This window comes from Erpetoichthys calabaricus, chromosome 17 (genome assembly GCF_900747795.2).
Source record: "Erpetoichthys calabaricus chromosome 17, fErpCal1.3, whole genome shotgun sequence".
NCBI classification, from domain to species: Eukaryota; Metazoa; Chordata; class Cladistia; order Polypteriformes; family Polypteridae; genus Erpetoichthys; species Erpetoichthys calabaricus.
The window spans coordinates 58,457,580-58,469,688 of record NC_041410.2 but is presented as its reverse complement, the minus strand read 5'-3'; positions in this window follow the sequence as shown (position 1 = coordinate 58,469,688).

Below are 12,109 nucleotides of genomic sequence, written 5' to 3'. Positions count from 1 at the left end.
AAGAAGACCGACGTTCCAGTTTGAATTAAATATCACACATTTTACTTAACCATGTAATTTCACATTTATGATCTTTTCACACTGCTGACATTATTCTGCAAAACCAAAATTATTTCTCTCCTTCCATACTTTATATTATGTTAACTGGGCTACTTATTTGTGGTCTAATAATATTACATACCTGTGAAGGAGATCCTCTTTTCTCCAAGTCCAGAGGCAGCAAGGCTTGCTTTGACAAACACACTTGGTATTTTGGTAGAAGTCTGGTCACTTAGACAACAGAAATGATGTGTGTACATTATGTGATGTACTATGCTTGGAGAAGGCATCCTTCTAGTAGACCTAAATTGCCACCTTGGGTTGTTTGAGCCCCCATACGGGGCAAATAGCCGTGCTACCTCTGCTGTTAATTAAAAGAAGCAACACATTTAATTTTTGACATGCAGCAATATAGTTTTTAACAAGATAAAATTGAATGTGTTCAATAAATGTGCTCATCACTGTATTTCTTACACTGCAACACTGAAAGCCCAGTTAAATGTAGAGGAGAATCATCCTTTCTGGAATGTGGGCACCATGTTTTGAGGATTGTTTAGGAAAGCTAGAAGTAGCAACATACTACAAATAACTACAGAAGGGTAAAACTGAATCAGGATACCAGGAAACACTGTATAAAAAATATGCTCACTAAACTGCAAGGAACCACAGGTCTTAGAGAAAGAGAGAGACAGAGTATAAATAAATGTTTAAAACCTACTTTAAACAGTAATTATGGGGGGTGGTGAAAAACAAAGAAAGGTGTTGTTTAATTATGAAAAGGGGGGAAAAAACAGGTAAAACAACAACAAAAAAAACCCCCAGAAACCAATTGTATGAAGAATACAAACTGAAATGAAAATGAATCAAATTTTTTATATATAAAAAGTGGTAGAAAAAGCAGAAAAAGGCAAAGGTAGTAGACTAACAATTACATAGAATAAAAAATTAAAAATACAATTACATGAAAAATATAAACAATGTGATATAAGAAAATAGAACATATTGGTAAACATAGAAAAATAATTAAGAAAAAAGTAAAAAATGAAATACAGTCACATATTGAGAAATCAAGGAAAAATACATGCATAACAACATAGGAAATTAGTAACGGAAAGCTATTTAATAGCATGAAAAATTAACTCAAAATTGTTTCCACAGTCTTTCTGCTGTGGGTTACTGAATGTACTAAAACAAACACTTGCAACAATATATGTGTATAACATACCGTTAAGTGAGAAGAAAAACAACTGTTCATATTAAAGTTTGTTATCCTAAAAATGCACATAAACCTGTTTTGTTTCCTCCACACCCTTTGCATCAAATTAATTTCTGCATTCTCAGTCTACCAAAATCACTTGACAGTAGGTGAAAACTGCATTTTAAGATAACCACTGTTCAATTATACTCATTAAGTTTCCATCCAGTTTTTTTGCGAGGTTTTGTTATCGACAAACAGAATATACGTAAAAAAAATTTGCGAAATTTGCTGTCTCCAGCCTGTTTCCATCAAACTGGCTTTTTATCGATAAAATGGTGTGCGTGATGACGTCATCCCCCCCAAAACGAACTGTCGCATAACTTTTGTTGTATCGCGAAAAAAATCTGCCCTTGAGCCGTTTCCATACATATGTCGCAAATTATCTACCTTTTGTTTTCCACGTTACACCCCCTCCACTAAACAAAGAAACAAAGAAATGGAGAGATTATTCAGACAGTTTTTTTGAAATTTGCCAGCTTACTGTTATTTCAGTTTCACAAATAATTGGAATTGTACATAATATCCGAAGACGACAGCAGAATGAAGCAGTTGCTTGTCTGATAGCCCTAGAGCTCGAAGAAAGTTATGAGGGGCCAAACAGGCCATAAATCATATATTTCTGTGTGTAATCTATTGGTTTACGTATCAACACTATTGGTTTATGAATATTTACTATCGGTTTGCGTGCATACTTAATTGGTTTGCGTGCGTATAATACTGGTTTCATTCATATGAACTATATTGGTTCGTGTCCGTATATTATCGGTTTGTGCGTGAACTATATCCGTTTGTATATGCATAGCACTGGTTTGCATATGAACTATATTGATTCGCGTGTGTATATCAGTGGTTCCAGTACGTTTGTTATTGGTTTTCGGTTGTATGTTATCGGTTTGCGTATGAACTATATTGGTTTGCGTTCTGTGCCGGTCTAACGATGATTTTGTGTATGCACTATATTGGTTTCATGCACGTCTTATACTGGTTTCATGTGGGTAACATATCGGTTTTGCGCTTGAACTCTATTGGTTGTATGTGTGTTCCATGTCGGTTTCTCGTACGAAACATACTGGTTTGTGAACGAACACTATTGCAACTTTGTGTATGAACTATATCGGTTCTGCGTACGAACTATATTGGTTGTTCACGTGACTTTCATTGAAAATGGGCGGGACAAGAAACAGGAACTCAGGGGCCGGTAGTGTCATGGAGCGTGTAGAGAAGCGGACAGGAGACAGATCTGGGTTTATTTTAAACAGTGCAGTATTTTTTTCCACACAATAGGTTTGGGAAAGGACTTGGTGGTAATTATTACTATTTAATAGAATCTGCCATTGAGTGTGTAATGAACACAAAGCTGAAGTTAAGTACGTATTTGGTCGTCTTTTTATTCGCTTCCAGCTACATGCTCGCTTGCAACCCGCGACTGTACTTTTTCACACAGCTTTTGCAAGCTAGTTACTTATTCTAAAGGCAAAATATTCTACATTTACGACTGACGCCTTTATCCAGTATAACATTTAGTTACTACTGGTTACATTTCTTATGCCCAGCGATCCCGCACCGTGCCGCCTATTCAGGTGAAGTGACATGCTCATGGTCACACAGTGTCACTATCAGGACTTTAACCGAGAAATGTAGGGTTTAGAGGGCAAAGCCCTTACCACAATGCCCCAATGCTTGCACATCTGCAATGTGTATATTATTTGACATAATATAATCTTGTCCAGGACAGATTCTTTTGTTACAGTTGAGTGTAACATTTTCAACCCGTTCAAGTCCTAAATCTGGGATATTTATTCTTTCAAATAATGTATCAGTTTGCAGATTAATGTACACGCTGTATAATATTTTTCCATGCACTTAACATTGAAGAAGAAGCTGGTTTGTGAATAAGTAGCTGACTACAAGCATATGTGTAGCTAGGAGTGAATAAAAAGCCACCTGAATGCGTACGTAACTTAAGTCCCGTGATCATTTCAGATGTTAAACGGTAATCATCACCAAGCCCTTTCACAAACATTAAGTGGCATACAAAAGTATTCAATCCCCTTGAAAGTCATAATTTTCTGCAAGACAAAAGATGTATACACATTTATTCATTCAGTATTTTTCTTATGCTGTGACAAAACATTTCCAAAGACAAAATAAACCATTTTCTGAAGACGTTTAACTGAAGAAGAAAAACTCCAAAGTTAATGTTTGCATAGGTATTTAAACCTCTGTGCTTTGGACGCTCCATCATTACACCAATGACAAATTAATTACAAAGGTGACAGTCGTTTAACAGTCAGAATTAAACATGATGAGGTGCTACTTGTGAGTCCTTTCTGTCTCTCTGGATATAAACAGCCCCCTTTGTAAGGGCCGTAATCTTTGGTGGACAGTCACTGCAAAAATGAAAACAAAGGAGCATTCTACTGATGTGAGAAACAAAGTTATTGAAATGCACAAGACTGGGAATGACTATAAAAATATCAAAAGAGTTTGAATGTCCCATTGCGCGCTGTTGCATTCATCACCAGAAAGTGGAAGGTTCATCAAAGTACACAGACTCTGACTATAACAGGCTGTCCCTCAAAACTCAACATCAGAGTGAGACATCAACTGGTGAGAGAGGCGACTAGAAATCCAACTGTCACTCTCAGACGTCTGCAATGATCTTTAGCTGGAGTAAAGGTGCTGGGGTCCACAATTTCAAGAGTTCTCTATAAAACAGGCTTCTATGGGAGGGTAGCATGAAAGAAGCCATTCCTTAAGAAGGTCCACATAAAACAACGTATGGCGTTTGCCACAAAGCATGAGAAAGACCCAGTTAAAATGTGGGAGAAGGTTTTATGGTCATATGAGACCAAAATAGAAGTTTTTGGACAGACTTAAGAGGTATGTGAAGTGTAACACTAACATTGCCCAGGCCTCAAGAAACAACATTCCTACAGTGGAATATGGTGGTGGCAGTCTCATGCTATGGGGATGTTTTTCATGTGCTGGGGCTGAGAATCTTGTCAGAGTTGAAGGGACAATGGATGGACACATATACTGCACAATTTTGCAAGAGAACTTGTTCCAGTCTGCTATGAAAGCTCAGGAGAAGATTCATCTTTCAACATGATAATGACCTTAAGCATTAGGACAATGTGACACTGGGATAGCTCAAAAACAGAAAGGTGAATGTTTTGGAGTGGCCAAGTCAAAGCCCTAAGCTTAACCCTGTTGAGAATCTGTGGCACTGTTTGAAAACTGCTGTTCAGAGGTGCCATCTCACCAACATAGAGGGTCTCTAGAAATCCTGCCAAGAAGAAAGGGGCAGAATCACACCTGAGCAGTGTGCAGAACTGGGGCCTACTTACAAAAGAACGAAGGCTGTTACGGCAGCAAAAGGGTTCTTGACAAAGTATGAATGTGCTGGGCTTGAATACTTAATGCAAACATCAACTTTGGAGTTTTTCTTCTTCAGTTAAATATCTACAGAAAATGGTTTATTTAGAAATGTATTGTTACAGCACAAGAGTTCACATTAAAAAGAATGAATAAATAAACGTGGAAAAATCTTTTGTCATACAGAAAATTAGGATGACTTTTAAAGTGATTGAATACTTTTGCATGTCACTGTTTGTTTCTGAAAGGGCTTGGTGGTTATTATTTTTAACAGTATTTTCCAGTAATTCTGAAATATTCACGGGGCTGACGTGAGGTGCACATTCTGCTGGCTTTTTATTCAATCCTAGCCACATCCAGTATATGCTTGCAGTCAGCTACTTATTCATACAGCTTTTGCACACCAGCTTCTTATTCTATTTTAACAGCATGGCAAAATATTCTACAGCGTGTACATTAATCAGAATCATTACAAACTGATCAATTATTTGAAAAAATAAATATTCCACATTTTGGTTCTGCACAGGTCAAAAATGTTAAACACAACTTTAATTTAACAAAGGAATCTGTCTTGTCACAAAACTGTGAAAATTAAGGTGGCTGAACATGATTTAACACTTTACAGTGCCCATGATAGCACAGTAAATCCTATTTATCAGATATTGGAGTGGAAATACGCAGGTACTCGTACCTGGCAGGGCAAAACTCGGCTGCATATTAAAAAACGCATATGCCTTGTCACAAAACTGTGAAAGGTAAGGTGGCCCAATATGATGTAACTCACATATACTGGTCCTAAATATGGAACATTTAGCTTTTCAAAGAATGGACACGATCATATCATGTCAAATAATATACACGTTGCAGATGTGCAAGCAGTGGGGCATTGTGGTTAGGGCTTTGTCCTCTAAACCCTACATTTGTCGGTTCAAGTCCTGATAGTGACACTGTGTGACCATGAGCATGTCACTTCACCTGTCTAGGCGGCACGGTGCAGGATCGCTGGGCATCAGAAATGTAACCAGTAGTAACTAAATGTTATACTGGATAAAGGCGTCAGTTGTAAATGTAGAATATTTTGCCTTTAGAATAAGTAACTAGTTTGCAAAAGCTGTGTGAAAAAGTACAGTCGCGGGTTGCAAGCGAGCATGTAGCTGGAAGTGAATAAAAAGACGACCAAATACGTACTTAACTTCAGCTTTGTGTTCATTACACACTCAATGGCAGATTCTATTAAATAGTAATAATTACCACCAAGTCCTTTCCCAAACCTATCGTGTGGAAAAAAATACGGCGCTGTTTAAAGTAAACCCAGATCTGTCTCCTGTCAGCTTCTCTACACGCTCCAGGACACTGCCGGCCCCTGAGTTCCTGTTTCTTGCCCCGCCCATTTCCGCTGAAGATCACGTGAACAACCAATATAGTTCGCACGCAGAACCGATATAGTTCATACACAACATTCCGATAGTGTGCGTTCGCAAACCAGTATGTTTCATACGCAAAACCGATATAGTGCACACATAAATCCAGCATGTTACTTTCACAAAGCCGGCATAGTACGCACACATAAAACCGGTAGAAGACTGACAAGGACTCAATGTAGTGCATACACAAAACCAATAGCGTTCATATGCGAAACCGATATATTACCCACGTGAAACCAGTATAGTGCATATGAAAAACCAGTGCTATACGTAAGCAAACCAGTAGTATACGAACACAAACCAATATAGTTGATACGCAAACCGATTGCATACGCACGTGTGGCTGAGTTAGTTTGTTTTATTGTGAACATTCTCAAAACTATATTTTTTTATACTGAAATTCTTCTGTTTTATATATTGTGAATTTTGTTTAATGTGAATGTAATCATTGTATCTGTTGTATATAGTTCTTATTTGTCTGTTGTAGCAGGGGGGGGTCTTTAATTAATGTAACACCCATAGGACGCACATGTGACGTACAGCAGGCTCCTGGCAAAAGCTGGAGGATGCTTTTGCAGGTAAGGTGCTTCTCAATGCTCTCCGTCTCTTGTATAAGCTGACAAGTTTTAAATGAGTGTTTTTCTGTCTGAAACTGAGTGGAAACATCACACCACGTGGTTGTTGATGTGTTTTGAGGGTCTGTTGTCACTTTTGGTCGGCAGAAGTGGATTTTAAAAGTGTTTGGTTTAGCGGAGATCCAACCTCATTGGTATTTTGTTTGGCTTGCTACAGGAGACAGAGAGCGCCTGACGTTACATGTGCTGACTGTGCCCTTTACTGCTTGTCTTGTAGAAAAAAGTGGATGACGCTTTTGTAGAATAAACGGCAGAATTTGGGTATTGCTGTGTCTGTCTTCTTCCAAATCACCAGCAGCCATTCTAAAGCCGCTACATAAAACTGGTGCCGTGACCCGGATCCACTGATCAGCTACCGCCGATCGCCGAGGTCAAGCTGTGTGCTCGTGACATCGTGGGATATCAAGTTGGTGGAAGTGTGGATCTTTTTGTAGCTGCTGAGATGGTTTTTGGTGTTTTGCATAAGTGCAACTGTGGTTAATATAAGTTCATGTTAAGAGTTAGTGACATAAGTTGAAATATTTAATGTAAACTGCTTAATAGTTCTTGCTCACTGTTATTGTAACTGTTTTGTTCCTGTGTGAGATATGGCAGGCAGAGGTCAACATACCTTTAATATTTCTACACAACTTTCAGGCAGGGGGAGGGGTTTGTTTAATATAGATGGAGAAGTTGGTAGGACCCCAGTGCTAACCTATGGTTTAAATGAACCATTTGAATCAGAAAGCGTAAATGACATACCTGTCCTTGAACCTCAATTCTCGAATCCTGTTACAAATGACAACACTGTACAATAGTTACGTGTGTTAATTGGTGAGTTGGGGAGCCAGATAGGTGAATCCATAGCCAGCTGTTTGCTGGCTAGTCAGCACCCATTCACTCCAAGTCAGCCTCCACCAGCTGAGTCAGCTAGGGTTGAACCACCTGACACAACTCTAAACTTGTCCAAAGTGAACTTAGTAGTGAGGCCGGATATCAAAGATCCCCCGATGTATCGTGGCGATGGTGCAGACAGATACTCCATTCAGGAGTGGATTGAGCTGATGGCGGTGTACCTGCATAAAAAAGGCCTTCCAAGTCATGAGCAGGGAGATGAGGTCCTGAACCACCTCCTTGGTAAGGCAAAAAGTATAGTCAAAGTGGTACTGAAAAGCAACCCCTCACCTGGTGCTACTGTTAACCCTGAGACAATCTATGTTATATTGAGACGCTACTTTAGTGAGAGCCCTGCTTCATGTCTACCACTGGCCGATTTCTATGCCACCCAACCAATAGCAACAGAAACGCCAATAGATTACTGGGTCAGGTTGAACACAGCTGCTGAAGTGGCCAATAGGCACTTGGGACGTCAGGGTAGTAAATTAGAGAATATGGATGCAGAAATAGCCATGATGTTCATCCGAAACTGTCCTGACCGTAGTCTCGCATGTGTTTTCAAGTGTAAGCCTACAAGCAAGTGGTCAATTACAGAGGTGCAAGAGGCTATAGATGAGCATCAGCGAGAATGCCGAGCTAAAAGATCAGGTGCAGACATGATGAAGTCACATGCTATACAAGTGGCCACTGCCGTAACAAGTAGCAGTGTGCCAGAACCTGAAGTTGTATGTGCTCATGTGAACACAGCCAGGTGCATCCCGCCTAATCCAACCAAGTCAAGTGAGGCAGTCATTTCAGAGCCAAGTGCTCTGGAACGTGTGCTAAGTATGCTGGAGAGAGTGTTAGAGCGCACCAGCCAGCCTGTTCACGCTACAGCTAGACCACAGGCTTCAACCCCAGCACGTTTCCCTCCATGCCAAGTCTGCGGGGACGCCTCTCACTCAACACGAACACATTGTATGCGAGAGAGGAGATGTCTAACCTGTCTAGAAATAGGGCATCAGCGGAGAGACTGCCCCAAAGCCGTTATTGCACAGAATGTTAGCTCATCTGATCAGGGAAAGTAAGTTGCTCACACTCAGGAGGGGACAGTGTGAGTAAAAATGTTGAAGCCCTCAACCTTGATGAAGATGTGCAGTTTGTGTATACAAAGTGCCTGAAATCTGCCCCACCTGGAAGTACTGTACTGTTTCAGAACATGATTAGACTTGATAAAGCTGACAGTCTGTTTTATACCAGTGCACAGGTGGGTGATAAAGTCTCACTACAAGCGTTGCTTGACACCGGCTCTATGGCTTGCACCATTAATGCAGAGGCTGAGCAGGTGCTAAAGAATGCTGGATTGGCACTGGAGACTGACAATATCCAGACTGATGTTGTGCTCATTGGCTGTGGTGGAGTTCAGGTTAGGCCCAAGTGCATTTACAATTTAAGGATGGAGGTGTATGGATGTGCATTCAGTGTGCCTGCCTTGGTGGTCCCTGGGCAAAAAGACCAGCTTATCCTGGGCACAAATGTTATAAAGCACCTTCTAAAGTGGTTCAAGCAGTCTCCCCAGTTCTGGCAAGTTGTAAGCAAACCTGAGTCCACTAAAGCACCTGAAATAATGCAGTTTCTTAATATGCTGTCTGGCATTAACAGGTGGAGAGGTGAAACAATCCCAGATGCTATTGGTACCGCCAGGTTGGCACAGGCAGTGACTCTTCTCCCTAAACAAGAACACCTGGTTTGGGCCAAATTACCTGCAGCCTCACCTCTTTCTGAGGGCAGTGCCATTTTGATCGAACCATCTAAGGCACAAACTCACAAGAAAATCATCATTGTCTGCAGGTCGGTGTGCTCCATGAGTGGTGATAAGTGGGTCCCAATAAGGATTTTGAATACCTCTGACAAACCTATCATCTTAAAGCGCAACACCAAGGTTGCAAATGTGTCACCCTGCATTGCTGTTGAAGATTTGGATGTGACCACTGGACAGACACCAGCTGAGGAGCTTGAGCTGCAGAGTCAGACGCTGTGTGATGAAGTGGTCAGCAAGCCAGGCTGCCCTCCTTGTCCCAGTTTTCATGATAGCCTACATAAGCTGGGGTTGGAAGATCTGGATATTGACTCCTGTGAGGTGTCCCACCACTGGAAATCTCAGTTGCTGCAGCTGGTGCAAAAGTATGAGGATGTGTTCTCAAAGAGTAAGCTTGACTGTGGGATGGCTAAAGACTTTGTTCACCACATCCATCTGTCTGATGATCGACCCTTCAGACTTCCATATCGACGTGTCCCACCAGGGCAATATCATAAGCTCCGTCAAGCGCTCACAGAGATGGAAGAGCTTGAGATCATCCGCAAGTCTAACAGTGAGTGGGCCTCCCCACTAGTGCTTGTTTGGAAGAAGAATGGTGATCTCAGGATATGTGTGGATTATCGCTGGCTGAACACGCGCACAGTCAAGGACGCACATCCCTTGCCACACCAGTCTGACTGTCTCGCAGCTCTGGGAGGGAGTGCCATCTTTAGTGCCATGGACCTTACCTCTGGCTTTTATAACATCGCAATGGCAGAGGAACACAAAAAACTTACAGCTTTCACCACACCCATGGGGCTGTATGAGTTTAACAGGCTCCCGCAGGGCCTCTGTAATAGCCCTGCAAGCTTCATGCGCCTCATGATGGATATTTTTGGTGACCAGAACTTCCTGACGATGCTCTGTTACTTGGATGATGTGCTAGTGTATGCACCCAATGAGGCTGAAGCCCTCAAGAGGCTGCAGATGGTCTTCAGCAGGCTCCATGCTCATGGACTGAAACTGGCCCCCAAAAAATGCCAGCTACTCAGAAGAACTGTGAGGTTCTTGGGGCATGTTGTGGATGAAAGTGGTGTCTCAACTGACCCTGACAAGGTCAAAGCTATCGCTGCTATGACAGAGGCTGACCTTATGATGGAGGATGGCTTAACGCCATCACAGAAGAAGATCAGGTCATTCTTGGGCATGGTCATGTACTATCAGCAGTTCATCCAAGATTGTTCCAGTATAGCTAAACCCTTGTTCGCCCTGACTGCTGCACCTAAGGGGAGGAAAGGGAATGCACGAGGTGCTGCTTCGTTCAGGAAATTACATCCAAGTGACTGGAGGCAAGAGCAGCGTGACTCATTTGAACAGTTAAAATCTACTCTCTTAGACTCTGTTGTCCTTGCACACCCTGATTTCAGTCGACCATTCATCTTGTCCACAGATGCCTCGCAGGATGGATTAGGTGCTGTGCTATCTCAGGTCCAAGAGGGTGAGAGTAAGGCACGCCCCATTGCCTTTGCCAGCAAGGCTCTCTCACCCGTGCTCAGAGCAACTATCCAGCGTACCGTCTAGAGTTTCTGGCACTGAAATGGTCTGTTTGTGATAAATTTAGCCATTGGCTAAAGGGACACAACTTCACTGTCTGGACCGACAACAATCCGCTAACCTACATCCTCACAAAGCCCAAACTTGACGCGTGCGAGCAGAGATGGGTAGCAAAACTGTCCCCATACAACTTCAGCATCAAGTACATCTCTGGTAGTAAGAACATTGTTGCAGACGCCCTAAGCAGGCAGCCCTTTGTCCAAAATCGTGTTTGCCAGAGGCTCATTAAAGAGCCGTACAAAGCACTGTTAGAGGAGTCGGAGCAGGTTAGAGAGGGCATGGTCCAGGAGGCATTTAGAGTCAGTGCTAACAACCAGAGTATCAAGTGCTCATTCCCACCTGAGAGCCTTAGACACTGCTCTATGACAAGCGGTGAAGTGTCTGCGGTCCTTTCAGGTCATATGGAATGGGACCAAGGAGCCAACCAGAGGGTGGTCACTTGGTTGGCTCAAGACCTGGAACAGCTAATCCCACCTGGCCAAGATGCCTTGCCTGTCTTCTCACTCCAAGAGCTCCAGGATGAGCAAAGGAGAGATGCTATATTGTCCCAGGTCATCCCATTTGTCACCCGAGGGAGGCGGCCATCAAGGAGAGAAAGGGCTGTACTATCGCTGAAGGTTCTTAAGACTCTGAAACAATGGGAGAAACTGAAAATGCTTGATGATATCCTGTACAGGGTATGTAAAGACTCAGTGACTGGGAAGAAGCGCCACCAGTATATGACACCTTCCTCCCTAGTCACACATGTTCTTCGTGGTGTCCACGATGATGCCGGTCATCAGGGTCAGAGTAGGACACTGTACCTGGCAAGGCAGAGATTTTTCTGGAGTACCATGGAGCACGACGTCCGAGACTATGTCAAATGCTGCAAACGCTGCGTAGTCAGCAAGACACTGGAGCCAGAGGGGAGAGCCCCACTCGAAAGTATCAAGACTACATACCCCCTTGAGCTGGTTTGTCTGGACTTTTGGTCTGCAGAGGACTCCAGAGGAAGGAGTGTGAATGTATTGGTGGTGACAGACCACTTCACCAAGATGGCCCATGCTTTCTGCTGCTCAGACCAGTCAGCAAAACAAGTTGCGCGCCAGCTCTGGGATAGATATTTTTG